General features: G+C 42.2%; 2 non-coding genes across 2 annotated transcripts; one reads left to right on the top strand and one right to left on the bottom strand.

Annotated features, from left to right (window-relative positions):
* Nucleotides 1-2,758: 2,758 nt before the first annotated feature.
* Nucleotides 2,759-2,840, top strand: TRNAL-UAG (transfer RNA leucine (anticodon UAG)). Its single transcript has one exon. It is a non-coding gene; the product is annotated as a tRNA-Leu (tRNA).
* Nucleotides 2,841-5,741: 2,901 nt separating this feature from the next.
* On the bottom strand, nt 5,742-5,823 carry TRNAL-AAG (transfer RNA leucine (anticodon AAG)). Its single transcript has one exon. It is a non-coding gene; the product is annotated as a tRNA-Leu (tRNA).
* Between the last annotated feature and the right edge of the window lie 2,190 nt (nt 5,824-8,013).

Genomic DNA, 8,013 nt, shown 5'->3' with positions numbered 1-8,013 from the left:
AACAACATAAAACACCCTCCTAATGGTGCGATAACTATACAAAGAAAGAAGGCTCAAGTCACAGCAAATGTTTCGTGTTCCTTATGCTCTTTCCAATCGTAAGTGTTACTGCCGAGTGGGGAGGCAAAGCGCAACATGGATCGCGGACTGTGAGCATTTGTTTGTTTTATAAATTCTCAAAAAGGTACCATGGTAACCTATCACACTTGATTTCGTCATATCAACCTAAGCCTAACCTCAACTGATGTTCAGGCTTTTTTTCGTTACTGAAATGTATAAATACAAGAGGTTGGTGCCATTACGGTGGCTACGGCTACTCCTTCTTGCTCAGCATGTAGTAAAAACATGTAGTAAAAAAGTAACAATAAGTGAATAAAACGCAATGATGATTCATGTGTGGGGTTTAACATCCCAAAACCACCATATTATTATGAGAGACGGCGTAGTGGAGGGCTCCAGAAATTTCGACCACCTGGGGTTCTTTAACGAGCACCCAAATATGAGCACACGAGCCTACAACATTTCCGCCTCCTTCGGAAATGCAGCCGCCGCAGCCGGGATTCAATCCTTCGACCTGCGGGTCAGCAGCCGAGTATCTTAGCCACTTGACCACCGGGGCGGGGCGGCATAAAACGCAATACAGCATAATGCTCGATATGAAAACACAACACAGTCGAACATCACATGACAACCCAGATACGTCCGAGAGGCTCGCATGTACACAAGTGTTGTCTCACAAGTTCAAGTATACAGGAAAAGTCACTTCACATGTAGGTGGTCAAACTCAAATGTTTTGTGTACTTGACATAAACAGTAACTCATTTTTGTATTTGTAACATGTACGCTTTTAACTTCATTCGCGCTTCTTTGGACGACTAAGGCGGGTTTTAAGGAGAAGAGCTTGTTTATATAGTAAATAGAAGAGATGCTGCGTAAAAGGATAAGCACCCGCGAAAAAATGCCGGAATAAGAATGAAAAGTATGGCGGAGGTCGCTTAACGAGAACGCGGTCGTTCGTACCTGGAGCGTTGCCAACGGGGTTGCCGCTGAGACTTCCGGCTCGTCCTCGTGCAAACCTTGGCCACGTCATTCCGATAATTGCAACGAATGCCTTTCGTAAATAGAAGCGCTACAGCAAACAACTTGTCGTTGCTAGAGTTTTCCTTTTAATTGTTGCAATGTGCCTCTTTCCCTTTATCAGTGTGTTTTGCCGCGTTTCTATAATGTAGCCGGCGCTTTTAAGTGGTGCCACGATGTCTTACAATGGTCTAATAATAATAACAATATTAAGGTCAGTAACGCGAGCAGGTTCATTCATTTCAATAAACACCACACATAAAATAACGCGTCACAAAGTATCAGCTTATTCGAAGTTCTTAGTAAGCATTTCACGGGCACATAGAAATTATGCAGCCCATGAAAATGCAGCCCACTTTATGAGAAATCATGCAGCCCTCTTTATCGACATCTTTGGAGAAACGCAGTGCCTGTGCAATAACAAAAAAGCATTTCCTAAAAGAAAGCTTTGTGAACTAAGCCCCATCACAAGAATAAGCGTAAAGAGAGGCAAATGCATATTTCAAGATGCATATTTACACTGCAAAGGCATCGTCACAGTTACGTTAGTAATATTGGTCGAGAGATGGTATATATGACTTGATTTTACTTCAACTTATCACAATCCTGGAAATGTTTGATAGCCCCATTTACAAGTTGTCATCCCCTTAAACAACAGTTAAAACTTGCCTCCTTGACTTGATGTCCGATAAGTACGGGTTGTTTAATAAATTAGGATGCTCTATTTTATTTCCGAGTAACCAAAATTTAACATAAGCATGCTACTTCCTGGTTCAAAAAATTCCAAATACTCTTGCGTGATGTTTTCATGGCAGAAACTAGAAATGTACCAGTCCTCCTTCGTCGACGTAGTTAATCTGTATAGTTTATTGATGAAGCAATTTTCCAATTTTTTGCGTGATGAACTTGATCAAGTTTGGTGCAATAGGAAACAATGGGAATATATTTCGAGAGAACCTAATACACAGGGCTTGAGACTAATATCATAAGTTTAATAATGACATTTTTTGACACAAAATAAACTCAAGAAAGCCGAAGCAAAGTTGGTCGCATTGAGCCAATCTATTTTGAGAATGAAAACAACACAACTTGTTCTAAATGAACCTGATATTTAGCTCTTGCTGATATAGCTGTAAACCGCAACGTTTTTAATATCTTCATTCCTTCTTGGCAGAAAAAAAAGGCAGGTATAGTTTACTATGCGTGGCAGAAAATTTCGTAGAACCATTATTCAAAATCGATTCTCGTCTGCACTGTGTCTTTGCTACTGAGAAGACAATTTGTTACTGGTGGGGCACTTTCTTGCCTCGAAACAGTGGATCTGTGCTAAGAATATAAACGTGTTGTCATGCATGTTATTTTATTTTGACTATTTTATATCTAAGAGAAATTCGGTTCATTTAAGGGTATACGCGACACGAAAAAGGCATAACTATCCTTCTGCTCGCCAAACACGTTCCCAATGTGATAACAATTTTCATTGTATCGAATGCGACCACTGGCGGCAGCGCGCTACTAAGCTTACCTGCATATACGGCGCGGCATTTGTGCTCGCGAGGCATCGTCCTCGGAATGGAACATATGTGTTCGTACACCGGTTTCCGACACGTGTGCAAACGTCGTCACACACGCAGCTGCAATGCAGCGAACTGTTGGGAGCAGAACACTAATATTTCCTGTGGGTAGCGTGGCCGAGTGGTCTAAGGCGCTGGTTTTAGGCACCAGTCTCTCCGGGGGCGTGGGTTCGAATCCCACCGCTGCCAAAAATTTGGTTTTTACCTACCCTTTTTATTTTTCACTCGGAAGCTTCGAGGTCATCTTTCAGGGCTCTATAGGAGTGTCGGATGACTTTGTTTTTATAACATTTCCTTTCTTCCTTCGCGGCGCCGCTTATCTATCGCGCGAGCGCGACGAAAAACAGGTCTGTTTGCGTCGTTCGTACTTGCGTTTCTTGAACTCGCTTCCAAGGCTCGCTACATACTTTGCCACGTATTCTTGAGCCCTGCTCAGGATAAATTTCTTGTACATTACGCGAGAATGTACGAGAATGCGCTATTGTAGATGCGTTACTGATGTACAATGTGGCCTGCGTTAGGTAAACTCAGTTATTGACGCTTGTTCCCCACTTCGTAGAACGTTTCAGTGCCAGGAGCAAGGCGTGTTTGATAATACAATTGCGCAAGGTATACTCAGCTTTTTTTCTCTCTCTTTCCTTTCTCTGTTTGCTAAGCTCAAGGCGATAAGAGTGTCCACGCGTTCGAACCTAACAGCACCTTCTAACTATTTTACGAAATGCTTCTCACTAGACTACTGAAAGATGAATTAGGTTTAGTAATTTTATTACATCGGAAAAAAATAGTTACTTAGAAATGGCAACTTGGAAATGACGAAAATGCACGTTATGTTCCTAAAAACGCATTATACTCAGACTGATTGATATTGGGAATGTCAATTTGTTTTGGTATTTCTTGGAAATGTGTGTGTTTCTTGCTGATTTTGTGCAGTTTGGTCAGTGTGTTTGTATTTTAATACTGGCACGCGTGGAAATTCTTCTCGAGTTGCTACTCCTATTGTGTGGTGAGATGAGACCACTGAAGCTGCCAGTACGCAGATTTTATACCGCCAGCCTTGCAGCTTATAAATATTTTATACTTATGTGGCAATGAACGCCAAACTTCAAACTCTAATTAGCAATATGGGGTGGTCTTGGTGTTCATCTTTTTACGCCTGTGCGATCATTTATCCTTGTTATTCACGACTTCTATCGTGCATTTTATCAGTCAGAGCGTCTATTTTCAATCACGTCCGTCTTTCTCGAGATATGCGCTCAATTGGATAGTGCAAACACAGCTTGCTTGAAGGTATATTGGAAATTGAGGTGTATTGAGGATAGAAAATGCGGAAAAATTCAGCGATCCAGACAGGCGGATTTGGAGAGTTGGTGGTTCATGATACTGTAGCTTACGCTTGTCCTCTTCTATTTGTGTGACTGCGTATTCACACGCTCGCATTTCAAGTATTAGGAACTTAGATGCTTCTTCCCGGACAGTGTTTTACTTCATAGATTGCAACTGACATGTCCGCTCAGATACAGCAATCCTTCACCCATAGGTAAATTTTGGGCCCTTTTCTCTAGCATTTTTTTATTTTTCAGCCATGAAAAAGAGATTATGCCGCTACAAAGCATGCAACCTGCATGTGCCCCATGACACATCCTTATTTTCGCGCTGACAACGTCGGCTGCAATGCCTAGTTTTCTCAATAGCACCCGATTTTATTATCCCGAGCTGATTATTCGGGTATAACTTTGTGTAACACGTTGTGTGTAACAAATTATTTATTTTTTACTCTTACCGTATGACTGAAATAAACAACTCAGTTTCTAAAAAAAATGGGGCGAAAAGTCCACCTTAGTTACCTTTTATGTCGTATTTCTTATACTTGCGTTAACCGCCGGAATATTGGTCAATGCCACCCAACGGGTAGGCGCTACTGATATGAAGCATGGAACACGATATGGAGAGGGGGATTCCGAAAATTTCGACCATCTGGTGTTCATATACGTGCACTGACATCACACAGCACATGAGCGAGCCTCTGCAATTTCACGTCCACCGAAATTCGACCGCTGCGACCGATATCGAACACGCGTCCTTCGGATCAGCAGCCGAGCACGTCAGCCACTGAACCACCTAGGTTGATACTAATGTGGAGCAAGCTAGCAAGTTACGTCTGCATTTGCGGTCAGTGCGCCTCAAGGTCCCAATGCATCTAGACTCGGGGACAACTTTCTGTGGCAATGAAGGGAAGGCTACGGAACTAAAGTGGGCATGTGCCACCGCTGAAAAATATAGTTCCACAAATGCGTCTGCGTTTTCCGCACGAAGATAACAAAAACAACATTATAAGCAGCATCCAAGAGAAAATAAATAAAGAGAAGCTGCATGAACCAAGAATATATTAATACTTGTTCTGCTTCATGATGTGCCATTTCGCGTTTTTGCAAGTCTGAAAACATCGGGTGTTTTAGGTGCACATCACAGTCAAAACGGTGCCTTCGTCTTTAGGTGAGTTATGGTGGCTTAGGGGAGTGCTTCTCACCATCGAGCTATTCCGACGACTCGGTGAAGGAACTTGTGTCCAATTTCACTCAACAATAGCTCTGTAAGCAGACATAGCCAATTCTTTGCAGTATTAATATTTGAACACGTCGGTATTCGAAAAGTGAGTCGAGCCAGACTTATTCGCGGAGGACTACATGTGCTGTAGCTCCGCCCCCCTAGCTTTCGCTTCATTGCCACGTAAACTTGTCCACGCTTATATATGCAGTAGTAATTGCCGCTTTAACCCTCGTGAATGTAGGTACGCACTTGAAATCAGTGGTTTCGTTGAGGTTTCAGGAGGGTCCAGAGGAGGTGTTGAGAGAGAAAGAGAGAGAAATCAATAAAAGGAAAAAAACAAGCAGGTTAACCTATTTGAAAAACGGGTTCGCCATCCTTTAAAGGGTCAGGAAAATAAGGGTCAGGATTAGCCAGAGGCATGTAAAGCTGATTGGCAGCGAATTCAAAGCAGGCTGTCGATGAACATAAAAAATGGCGTATTCCCTTTTTCGGTTAATGCAAAATGGTGTAGAAAAAAATTAAAATCCTGGAAGAAAAAAAGTTTGGCAGCGGTGGGATTCGAACCCACGCCCCCGAAGAGACTGGTGCCTTAAACCAGCGCCTTAGACCGCTCGGCCACGCTACCGGATGCCCTCTCAGTCATACCGCGTTTTACAATTATTGCGCCGAAGTTCTTGTTCTCGGTACGTGCTCTACATATTTTTCCCCCTCTTTCTCGCCACACACCACGCCTTTCAGAGCAAAGCATATACAAGGCAGCCGTCGGCAGACAATGAAGCAGATATTTGAAAAAGCTTTTGAAGGGCCTAGACGTGTTTTGTTCTGACTCGAGGATGAAAGATAACATTACACGTGATAATGTGCATTGTTAAATACGTAACAATTCCCCGTATGTAAGGTTTCGCTTCAGGGGGTATCCCATAACCTTATCTTCTGTATGTATGTATGTATGTATGTATGTATGTATGTATGTATGTATGTATGTATGTATGTATGTATGTATGTATGTATGTATGTATGTATGTACGTATGTATGTATGTATGTATGTATGTATGTATGTATGTATGTATGTATGTATGTATGTATGTATGTCATGATGCTATCATGGTAACTTCATTACCTGTTTCGTTAAAGGGACGATAGTATACCGCATAGGGGCAACACGAATTACGACATAATTCACGCCATTATTATAATGAGAAGAATGACACATATGACAAGAAGTTTGACCAGCTTTCGTGTTTCTTTAGCTTGGTGCATTCCAAAATGGCATTGTACTATGACACATCGTATGGAACGAATGTAGTGTTCTTGATAACACGAGGGACAGAAATGACAGGTGGATGTCACAGTCGTGTTTGATAACTATAATAATACCTGGGATTTTATGCGACAAAACCGTGATCTCATTATGTGGCACGTGGTAGGGGAGTACTCCAGAAACTTTGACCATCCGGTGTTTTAAAGTCCACTGACATCACGCAGTACGTAGGGTTTTTTTAGCTGAATAGTCGGGATTTGCATTAAATAAGAAGAGTCTATAGGCAAACACTGGGCTGGTATACTAACTCTTGTGCTGTGCTTGCTCCCATCCACCTTATTGTACACAATCCACTTCATCCTCGTATACCACAGTAATACCACAAGCTTTGACGGATTCTGGTAGTGTGCCTTGTGGCAGGTTAGTTGTTTCATTGGTGAAAACACATAAGTAAAACATTTGGGGCCACGCTCTCAGAAAGCAATGATAGTATTTTTGCTGGCACATGTGAGATTCAAAGATTAGTCACGCGTCCAGGTCATTGCCTGAAATATACGTTCATTGCTTTCCAGAAAATAAGCAGTTGGCAGTCTGCACTCGCACTGTACTGATTGTTTTCTCACTTGTGGCTTCCTCGCGCAGTGTAGGAAAGTTGTTCATTTACGTCGGAAGAGCCATTTATAAATGGTTGTGAAAGCAAAACAAGAGTTCACTTTCTCTCGCTCTTAGGTTTAGCCGGAAAATGCACAATTTTAACAAGTGGCAACAAGGTACAGGAGCAGTGCAACGTGAGACGATGAAACCGAAGAATCGCACGCCGGTTTTTGCGTCATAAATAACCCATATTTTGCACCGATACCTATTTGGGCATAAATCATGCGATACGGGAGTAATCCTCGTGACATGCGCTGCGAATTTATATAAAACATCCGCGAATATACAGCACTAATCCAGTAAAACTCTATGAGAAGCCTGTTGGGTGGTAAAATTATTGGGCCGATTCGTTACACCTTGCCGGCAAAATAAACAAAAACAAGCGAATGGGATTTTGGTAATGCCACCACCACGTCGCGAACCTCTTTCTTTCGGCATGACCATGGCGCACGTATGACACTTATACATCAGCAAGCACTTGGTCGGAAAGTATGACTACTGTCAACAATCGGATTACCAAACTTGCAGACGTACATGGTGTGTCTCGATCGGTGTACATTACGAAGCACGTTAGGTCTAATGCCTGGCTCTTCGAAACAGAGATTGGGATTAGAGTTGTCATTTATTTGTCTGCAAAAAATCGGCCAACTAATTAGGAAACTTTCATGACTGGCTGAAGTTAGCGGACATGCTAGTTCTAAATATTACTATCAGGGTCCCTTGTGCGTTGTATATTGCAATATATTTTTTTCTTTTATTAGCTGTAATTTCTTTTCCCTCTTTTGGCAGAATCGACTTTCATTCCCCGCCCCATGTATACTAGCGCGCAAGCTTTAGATTGTGAGTACATGGCGACGTATACAAGGCGATTATATAGGGAAAACGACTTTATTAAGCAG

This window comes from Rhipicephalus microplus, chromosome 2 (assembly GCF_043290135.1).
Source record: "Rhipicephalus microplus isolate Deutch F79 chromosome 2, USDA_Rmic, whole genome shotgun sequence".
NCBI classification, from domain to species: Eukaryota; Metazoa; Arthropoda; class Arachnida; order Ixodida; family Ixodidae; genus Rhipicephalus; species Rhipicephalus microplus.
This window is presented reverse-complemented; position numbering and strand designations above follow the sequence as displayed.